At 41.7% G+C, this 11030-nt stretch overlaps 1 long non-coding RNA gene across 1 annotated transcript; it reads right to left on the bottom strand.

Annotated features, from left to right (window-relative positions):
- Window positions 1-8403: 8403 nt before the first annotated feature.
- Window positions 8404-10951, bottom strand: LOC137751166 (uncharacterized). Its single transcript, XR_011070713.1, has 2 exons — window positions 10765-10951; window positions 8404-8640 (listed from the first exon to the last, which is right to left on the bottom strand). It is a non-coding gene; the product is annotated as an uncharacterized lncRNA (long non-coding RNA).
- Between the last annotated feature and the right edge of the window lie 79 nt (window positions 10952-11030).

The raw sequence follows: 11030 nt of genomic DNA, 5'->3' as shown, positions 1-11030 counted from the left end.
CAACAACCACCAAACCATGGCAAATCTGCCCCATCCACAAATTAATTCTGCCCCCCCCATATTATTTTACAGCAAATCTCAGGCATCATATAATTTTATCCATAAATATTTCATCATGCAACTCTACAGGAGAATTTTTTTGGAATAACATAACCACAATACCATGATCACATCTAAAATATAATAATAATTGCTTAACATAAATTTTCCAGTCATTGTTCCTGTAATGTGAATTTATAACTTAAAGCAACAAGCCTAGATGGCAAAACAACCTCTATCAGATAAAGACTTGGAGAAGAGGGGCTCCATGCACGTCTTGCTAGAACACACATGGTAACATTTCTTCACATTGCCAAGTGATCTTGTCGGGCTGGGTTTTAAAGGACAGAAGGGAATGCAAAAATAAGCTTGCAAAACGTATGCCATATGGACATTAAAGAATTACTCTCCCCTTTTGGGTATGAAATGACTAATTAACTATTTGCAGCTAAAATGTGTGGGCTCTTTTTCAGAAAACGGAATCTTTCCCTCACTGAGCATATTGATTAGAGACATAATCTAGACTGTCTGGGAATAGTTTCTCTGTAGCAGAACAAATCACACCCTTCAATACACTGTTTAATTTTAGATATATCTTGACACATTTATTTAAATATTTTGGCTCTGGATTTTTTTTTTCCTTTAGGCGTGCCTGATGTCCGCATTTATAACTTAGCTGTCATTTTTCTCAAAAGGTTGTGTGGGGCAATAGGAAAAGCAATTCCAACTTGTCACATAGGAGCAGTATGATCTTATACAAGTTACTTAAGCTCTCTGAGCAAGATTTTTTTTTCCATTTGTTGGCCAATAAGGATTTTTGAGGATTAAATGAGATAATGAATTTAGGATTATGCCTGCATCAAGAAATCATAGCTATTGTTAAAAAAGAGGAATTTTCTGTAATAAAAATGTATAATTTATCAAAAGTTCCCCTATGATAGTTTTTCTTTAGCAGTATTATTTCTTACTGGTTCTTCAACAAAACCATAATGTTACTATGCATGGATCAGACAGCCAAGAAATAATTTACATTGCCTCGAATGTTAACAAGAGCTTAGAGTAATAGAACTGTAGCTGATAGACACTCTCTTAAATCATTCTATTTTGAATCTATTTTTTAAAATTAGGTCAATTCAACCATCTTTATCTATTCTATCCTCTCAGAATAAAATATCAAACTTTTCTGTTTGAAACTAACACAAAAATAATGGGAAAGACCAAAAAAGTCTAATTCTCTCATCTTAGAGACAATATCAAAAAATCTACATCCTTAGGTTCTATTCCAAACCTGTCCCTGGCCTGAAGTGTGCGTGTGAGGAAACCAGAAAACTTCCATTTTTGCCCATCCACTTGTAGGCATAGAATGAAAATCATTTATAGTAGAATATTAATGAAATAGGTTGCTAGTTCAGCAAACAAATACTTCTATGCTCAATGTATGGTTTATGAAAATCCGTATTAAATGTTTAAGTCAATTTTCTCTGCTTTTACAAGCTTAAATATGCTGTGGGTAACTGATTCTGTGATTGATGGTTTAGGATCTTGCCATACCTCATAGTTAGCAATAAATCTTCATTATGTAGTTCCTCAGAAATGAAGAGTGTAATAAATCAGCCCAAATGTGTCCTGACCCTAACACAGTTCCTGGTACTATTCTCTAGTGAATTACCTCCCTTTAGTAAAAGGGGACACACCACTGTAATTCCAGCTCATTGTAAGCTCTGATTCATTACTTGAAGTTTTATTACAATGTGTCATGAGCATTCACGAAATGTGGCATGAAATATTCTTTGAGAGGTCAGCTTCAAAAGCACTATTGTGGTCAATCATGTAGATGGATAGCTACATACTGAGTTTAAAGCAGTTTTCTATTGTCATTTGCCAACCAGCTACAAAGTGAGCTGGGAGCAGTTCAGCTGGCCACTTTTCCATGTCATTGTCACCCATTTAAAAAACTAGTGAGTGCCTACTCCATAATCAGTCCTATGCCAGGTGCTGGTCTACAGAGGCCCTGCTCTCCGGGTGAAGGCACAGTAAATAAGCAATCACTTTACAGTAATAAGTGTTAGTCACTTATCAAATATTTACCAAGAACCTACTATATACCAGGTGCTCTGTTAGGCCACTAGGGAAACAACAGTAAACTAAGCAGACAAAAATATTTTAATGTGCTGTAATGTGCACAGGATGCCATGGAGACCCAGATAAGAGGATCTAAATAGACTAATAGCACAGGGGTCAGGGAAAGCTTTTCAGAGGAGGTGATACTTCAGCAGAGTTTGGAAAGATAAAGAAGAAAAGACACTAGATAAAGCAGGCATTCTAGGCACATTATGGGAGGTGTGAAGTAGCAGGATACATTTGGGAAACCACTGGCAGGCTGATATAGCTGCTGCCTTATCTGAGAACAGCAGAATATCATTGAAAGACTAAGCAAAGAGTGTCATGATTGTATTTGCATGTGAGAGTGCTCACTCTGCCTGCAATACAGAAAATGGACTGTGGAGAGGATGGAGAGACCAATTAAGCAGCTGGTGTCATAATCCTGATTGCAGAGTAGGAATGGAGAAGACAAGGTTTATACTAAACTTATAACAGGACTTTGCAACTGATTAGGATAGTAAAAGACTGAATGAGAGGGGCCTAGGAGACTTCTAGGTTTCTGGCTATAAATGCTACTACTTGAGTCACTGGTGCTGATGAAAACCCTTCTTCATCAACTAAAAACTGGACAGCTTGTATAGTGCACTCAAGAAGCCTAAGATTAGGTCACCTTCCCAGCCACTCTGGACCCAAAATTGGTTTCTGAGTTAAAGAAGGTGAGTTATTCCTGGAGACATAAGTGACTGTTAGTTTTGAGGAGGGCTTTGATGACTAAGAATGAACAGTTTGTTAACATGGGTTCAAGAGCTAGTTATCATTTTCATTTTGGTGACATAACCTGCAGAGGTAGTTGAAAAAGAGGTTAAAAATAAAGCTACAGGGACTTCCCTGGTGGCACAGTGCTTGGGAATCCGCCTGCCAGTGCAGGGGACACAAGTTCGAGCCCTGGTCCGGGAAGATCCCACATGCCATGGAGCAACTAAGCCCGTGCGCCACAACTACTGAGCCTGCGCTCCAGAGCCCACGAGCCACAAGTACTGAAGCCTGCACGCCTAGAGCCCATGCTCCGCAACAAGAGAAGCCAACGCAATGAGAAGCCAGCCCACCGCAACGAAGAGTAGCCCCCGTTCACCATAACTAGAGAAAGCCCGCGCGCAGCAACAAAGACCCAACGCAGCCAAAAATAAATAAATAAATTTAGAAAAAATAATAAAGCTACATTATGAGAGCTGCAATTATGATTACATCTTGTACTTTAGAAAGGATTAATTAGAAGGCACTAATAAAATTGGAACTATAAAGCCTCTCTGACCATGTAACTTTAGTTGACTAAATCGGAGTATTATTTTTCTAGCACAGTGCTTGAGAAAACAGCTCTAAACTGTGATCAATGCCTTACTACAATTTTACTGTCATTAAATATAAAATTACATCTTTTCCCCTATGGATAGCATTTTAAAGGTAATTTGTCACATATACGTTATTATTCCCTAATTAACAGTCATCATTTCTCTCATGGACTCTTGCAATAGCTTGCAAATTGGTTTCTCACCACAGGTCTCTGCCCCCTCCATTTCAGCCTGGTCTATCGCACTTCAGAGTAAGTGAACACAAACTGATCACACTGAACACAAACCTGACATTGTATTTCCCTTACATATTTTGAATGGTGACTAATAACTATAAAGCCCAAACTCCCCAGCATACTAGTAAAGGGCTTAATGATTTGGACCCATCATTTCTTGTCAATAGACAGCATATTACTACGCCTCACCAACTTTCTTAGACTCATGCCATGTGCAGTTATCTCAACCTGGAATGCCCTCCCTGTAGCTCTAGATTGGAAAACTGCCACTAAGCATCTGGAGAGTTCACGTATTATGTCCTCCATTATGTATGCCCATTCCCACCTCTCCCGAAAAAATTTCAAGTTGCTCCCTGGTCTCTGCCTCTAACGTACCATGTTCATCCAAGCATTAGCTTTTATCAATAGTTTTAAAAGTTTGGTTTTTTGTCTGTAAATGTGACTATAAGCCCCTGAGGCTAGTAATTTTGTTTTACATTTGTACCTCCAGTGCCTAACAGAGCATCTGCTTGAATTCAAGAATGGATAAATGAACATCTCCTCCCTGAAGCTGCTCTTCACCATTCCCTAGGCAGTCGACTGGTCCCTTCCTCTGTCTTCCTTTAATACTTACCATATTATCGCCAGTACGGTACAGTACTTATTACTTTATATGTCTATCTCCCCAATACAGTCTATGAGCTGAGACCATTCTTTATTCTTAGAGTTTCTGAACCTAGCATGTAATAGGCCCTCAGTAGGTATTTATTAAAAGAACGAAAACCTTGAAAGCATGCTCCTCAAACGTGTGGGTTGCACTATATTTAATATGTTTAATGCCAGACTCTTGATTCAAAAAGATTTGGATTGAGGGAAGACTGCTGCCACGTCTGCCGCGAACAGTGGGGTGTTGCTCCAGGACCTTGCTTCAGACACATGTCTTACATTTCATCCCTAGCCTGAGCGAAGGAAATCGCTTTGAGGACTGGGAAGCAACAATGGCCTCACTGCAAGATGAATCTAACTGTTGGGTCTACAGTGAGATGCTGTTGTCATCCTCCTCTGGACGTCCATGGAAAACTGACCCAGGTAACGCGACCATGTGCGGATGACTGACGATGGGGGGAAAAGACAAACCACCTTCCTGTCCCGCAAGCCAGTATGTCAAAAGAACCCCCATCGGTAAACATTACAGTACACATCACACACTTTGCCAAGGTTACTGCTCACGAGCCCCCCACCCTCACCCCCACCCCAGGCTATGTTGTGTGGAATGGAATAGGCTGGCTTTTGGACATGCGAGTCCAACTAGCAGGATTAACTGTTTTTTGTTTGGAAAGTCATATAATTGGTCCACCCCTAATAGCACCCAAAATAACATGGGGTGCCAGACCTGTACTGTGACTGCTGACTTCTGCCTAGGCCGCCAGAATGTTTCTTTTAAAGCTGGGCCTTCCCCTCTCCGTGGAGGTGCCTCCGGGTTTGTGGAAACCGGGGGTGGACTTACCTTCCTTATAACTGGACAGGACACTGCTGCCATTGACTCTCCATTGACCTGGTAAGCAATTGGCTCCAAGATTTGCCTATATCCTGGCAAATGACTGTTCTCAGCATACTGGGTATCTTACTCTTGATAGCCCTTGGCTGCCGCTGTCTGCATTCTATCTGTGGTATCTGGTGCCCCTCTATATACCTGACCCAGGGATATCTCGGAAGCGGGGTGGACCAAGACTGTCAGGGTCGTGCAGGGTATGTAAGGGTGGAGGGTATGGTCAGGCCCGCCGAAATGGTTGTTCTCTTGCTCTCTGTACATCCCCTGCTTGACCAGTCCCTGCTTCACCTACACCCTACTCCCCTGACTGACCTTCCCTCTTAATCATAGAGCCTAATCAGTAAATGCCTATGTACTCGCCCCTAGCCCCAGCTAGTGATTGTCCTAATCTTTAGATCAGAACATCTCCACCAAGATAACTTATCAAAGGGGTGGTGAGGGGCGTGCTCCTCTGCTGGTTTCCCTGGTAACCGATGAGCCGACTTGACGTCAATTTCCCCTAAAACTGGTAAACACCCCTTCCCCACCCCAGGGAGCAAAGACTGCTGCCATGTCTTGCATGTCCTGCCCATTGCAGTCTGCTGCACACGGTGGGGTGTTGCTCCAGTACCTTGCTTCAGACATGTAAGATCCCCCCCATCCATTACACCATCGATGTCTCCATTGCTGACTCGGGCTCTTTCTTTGGTCTTGAGGCTGGGTAAGTACAGGGCCTGCAGGCCTGTGGGGTGCAGCCCAACAACAGTGAACTCAGGTTATCTGTCAATGTAGTAGGCATCAATCCCATTTGTGGAAAGTGAGAGTATGTGTGAGATGGAAAAGATTCAGAAAAGGATGAACGTGTTTATGAAGCACAGAAGAATAGTTACCAAGGTATAGTCGGATTGCCAGATATATTAGAAAGTTACTGGGATTTGTGATTCTGTGTTTAGATGAGGATCAATATTCTAATAATGTGCTTCATCTGAAGCAGCCACTGAATAGGGAAGAATTTTGAGTCACTGGGATTGGTATCTTGATCAGGAGATATGGTAAGAGGTCAGATAAACTTAAGAATCATTTGTCTTATTAAAATAGGTTTAAATGAGTAAATGGGGATTAAATTAGGCAGTAAGAATGAGGAATGCTAGGGGCTGATGGATGGAAAGTGGGGACAATGGAATATCGGAGTCCCATGTGATAGGAGAGCTTATAGATGGGGAGTGATCCTGTGAATGAGCTGGAAGTAGACAATGTTGTGGTTGCTGGATGTGGTCTCTGATTATTGATTTTATAGGTCACATTCATGGTGAAACCTAAGTGTGGTATGTATCCCATTTTTAGAAATGTTAAGTTGGAAAACAAAGCAAAATTTGTACTACAGCTGTGGCATTGTCTAACCATGTAATTTTGTGATATCATTCCTTCCGAACCTTTGTTCACATTATTTGTTAAATAAACCAAATCAGCATGTTTTTTCTAATGAGGATTAATAAAGCAAATATATGTAAAAAAAAAAACTGGATTTAAAAAATATGATATGGAATGGCTGGAAAGATGAAACAAAACTTGCTGGATTAAATTTAACAGAAAGAGGGGACTTCCCTGGCGGTCCAGCGGTTAAGACTCCACACTTCCACTGCAGGGGGCACGAGTTCGATCCCTAGTTGGGGAACTGATACCCTGAATGGCGTGCAGCACAGCCAAAGGGAAAAAAACAATTTAACAGAGAGAGGTCTAAAGCTCCAAATTTAGGCAGACATTAGGTTTTCATTTGCCAGGTGAGAGAGAACTGAATCAGCAGTATGATATGACTGAAAATAAAACAAAGAAACCTACTGCTACATATTAGTAGAGAATGCAGCTGGAGCAAGAGAGTTGAGCCCTATCATACCATGAGTTCTTCAGACATATCTTCGATATTGTGTAATTTATGGGCCCATACCAAAATAGAGAAACTCCAGAAGTAGGTAAATGGGCTCATAAGTGGCCTGAAAACCATGAAAATGAGGGATAGAGAGGAATAGGAATGACTAGCTTTGGGGGGAAAAAAAGGTAGGAAGAGCAGGGAAGAGTACTCAGTATTAGCCAAAGGGATGAAGATTCCAGTTCAACTTAGTTTAGGTTATTAGTGCTTATACATCTACCTCATTTTGCAAGTGAAGAAGGCATTATGTTAAGTGAAATAAGTCAGACAGGGAAAGACAAATACTTTATGATCTCACTTATATGTGGAATGTAAGAAAAAAAAACAAAAACACCAAACTCAAAGAAAAAGAGGCAGGGTGGGGGGCGGGGGGGATTGGAGGAAGATAGTTAAAGGGTATAAACTTCCAGTTATAAGATACAAAAGTACTAGGGATGTAATGTACAACATGATGACTGTAGTTAACACTGCTGTAAGATATACAGGGAAGTTGTTAAAAGAGTAAATCCTGGGACTTCCCTGGTGGTGCAGTGGTTAAGAATCTGCCTGCCAATGCAGGGGACACAGGTTCGAGCCCTGGTCCGGGAAGATCCCACATGCCACAGAGCAACTAAGCCCATGCGCCACAGCTACTGAGCCTGCGCTCTAGAGCCCGCGAGCCACAACTACTGAGCCCATGTGCCACAACTACTGAAGCCCACGTGCCTAGAGCCCATGCTCCGCAACAAGAGAAGCCACCGCAATGAGAAGCTCGCGCACCACAACGAAGAGCAGCCCCTGCTCGCCGCAACTAGAGAAAGCCTGCAAGCAGCAACGAAGACCCAACGCAGCCAAAAATAAGTAAATTAAAATTAGATAAATTAAAAAAACAAAACAAAACAAAAAAGAGTAAATCCTGAGAGTTCTCATCACAAGGAGAATTTTCTTTCTCTTCTTTCCTTGTATCCATATGAAATGATGGATGTTAACTAAACCTACTGTGGTAATCTTTTCACAATATATGTAAGTCAATCCATCATGCTGCTTACCTTAAATTTATACAGTGATATGCGTCAATTATTTCTCAATAAAACTGGAGAGGAAAAAAAGATTCAGGTTTCCTAAGGAACCAGGATAAATCTTGATACTAGTTACAATTATCTACTCAGGCTGACTGATTGGCGAAGAAGGCATCATTCCATCCAAAGGAGAATCAGCAACCACCAGGGCACAAAAACAAACAAACAAAAAACAAAGGAGGAAACTGAAGCCCAGAGAGTTTAATGGAGTTGCCTGAGGTCAGCAGGCTGACTAACAGACTTAGGACTTAAACTCAGGTTCATATACCAAGCTGCTGGAAGTTGGGTTTCTTTAAAGTGGTTCTTATCCTTGGGACTTCCCCGGCGGTCCAGTGGTTAAGACTCCACCCTTCCAATGCAGGGGGTGAGGGTTCGAAAAGATCTGGGAACTAAGATCCCACATGCCGCACAGTGTGGCCTAAGGAAATAAAAAAGTGATTCTTAGCCTTACAGCATTTTCTTTTTTTCTTTTCTTTTCTTTTTTTTAAACCTCTAAGTGTATTAGCAAATGCATTTTCAGTATCTTGTAGATCCCAACCAGTCATGAGTTCTCTGTTCATCACTGGAACCATTTGAGGAGATAATTCTCATCAGAGATGAACAGGGAAGTCTTGTATTAGGCTGGAGTTTAGACTTGAAAAACTCTTATATCACTTCATATACTAAGATTGTAAAATTCTATGATAAGATATAATCACTTGAATTAATACATAACTACATTATAACCATGCAGTATAGTTTTGGTCCTGTAGTCAGACTGTCTGGGTTCGAATTCCTGCTCTGCCACTCACCCTTTTGAGAGGCCTTGGGCACATGATTTAACCTCTTTTGCCTTCAGTATCCTCATTTGTAAGATGGAGATAATAATACTTAGCTCATAAAGTTATTGTGAGAAATGAATCGGATTATATACAGCAAACAGCTAGCAAACAGAACTCAACAAATATTAGCTCTAGGTATATGCAGGGGAGTGAAAGAGATTATTAAAGGAGAGGGTATACAGTAAGAAGAAAAGAGGTCTGAGGGCAGGGCTGTGGAGAACAACAATTTAGCTGTTGTGCTGGGTTGCACAGTATTCCCATTTCTTGTCCACTGGGAACCTTAAAATATGATCTTTTTTGGAAATAGAGTCTTTGTAGATATAATCAAGTTAAAATGAGATCATAGTGGATTAGGATTGGGGCCCTAATCCAATGACTGGTTTTCTTCTCTTTTTTGGCCGCACGGCTCAGCATACAGAACTTCCCCAACCAGGGATTGAACCCACGCCCCCTGCAGTGGAAGACGGAGTCTTAACCACTGGACCACCAAGGAAGTCCTGGTTTTCTTGTAAGAGGGAAATTTGGACACAGGGAGCTACGCAGAAAGAAAATATTGTGAAAACGCTGGGAAGAGAACGTCATATGAAGGCACAGAGACACAAGACCAGGTGACAACAGAGACAAGAGACTGGAGTGATGCATCCACAAACAAAGGAAGACCAAGGGTTGCCAGCAACCACCAGAAGCTAGAAAGAAGAAAGGAAGTATCCCCCTAGAGCCTTCACAGAGAGCATGACTTTGCTGACACCTTAATCTCAAACGTCTGGCCTCCACAACTATGAGAGGATACATTTCTATTGCTTTCAGCCACTCTGTTTGTGGTACTTGGTTATGGCATCCCTAGGAAACTAATATAGCTGGTGAGCAGTCAGGGGAAACACAGAATGGATAATAATACTTTATAGTTTCAAAATACAATGTCAATTGATCCTCACAACTACCTTGAGAAGTAGCAGGGCAGTTTATAGATAAGTAAATGGATGATCAAAAGTATTAGAGACTTGACAGAATGTGGCAGAAACAGAATTTGAGAGATGAGTCCTGTTCAAACACTCTGATCCTAGTTAGCAAAATGCTTCATCCTTTCTCAACCTTTTTGAAGTTTCCTTCCCCATCACAACTCCAACATCATCCTCTTACCTCCGGCAACTCAATTTCAGGAAGACCACTGATCAGTGAATTCTACTAACGTCACATTTTCCAAGCTTATGCATTGTATAGCTTTAACTCTTATTACAGACGGACCTTATCCTTCCGTGGGGAGGTTCAGGCACGTACAGTAGGTAAGAAAGACACACTGGGGAAAAACAGCTCATTCCCCTTTCTACAGTCATAGAGACAAGGCAGCAACCTACGCCACTGACTCCAGTTTTCACGGGCAATTTCAGCAGAAAGAAAATAGACCTAACCTAACTTTTCTCAGGTTACACAGTTCCTCAGTTTTAGAGTAAACAGGAACCCGATTCAATGATCCTTCCATTAAACCACCTTGATTGTTCCTCCACAGACAGATCTGTAGATGCTACTAACTGCTTTCTTTTAGATTAAAATTAACTTTCAGCAGAATGACCACCAAATAAAAATTTGTCTGTACGTGTTCTTCTCTAAGGCATCAGTAGTACAGGCTTTGAAATCAGAAAGTCTTGGGGTCCAATCCTGGCTTGGCGGTGGGGCACTGGGAACATTACTTCGGTTCAAACACGTAAGGAGGTAACACCTACTTCCGGTATTTCTTGCGAAGAATAAATGATAGGCAAAACACCTGGCACAGCAAATTTTGTCCCAAGACTGCAGGAATCAAAGCTTTTGGGGTTGTGTCTTCTCTCAGCGTCGCCTGCAATGGAAAGGCTCAGACATCTAACCACGGAAGCTCTAAAAAGGATCCCAGCCCCGGCGCCACTTGAGGGCGTGTCCGGAGGGAAGGACCTGGGGGTTGGCTCCGCCCCAACTCGGGGCACCCGGCGCGCCTGATCGCCTCGGTCCTCTG

This window comes from Eschrichtius robustus, chromosome 1, assembly GCF_028021215.1.
Source record: "Eschrichtius robustus isolate mEscRob2 chromosome 1, mEscRob2.pri, whole genome shotgun sequence".
NCBI classification, from domain to species: Eukaryota; Metazoa; Chordata; class Mammalia; order Artiodactyla; family Eschrichtiidae; genus Eschrichtius; species Eschrichtius robustus.
This window is presented reverse-complemented; position numbering and strand designations above follow the sequence as displayed.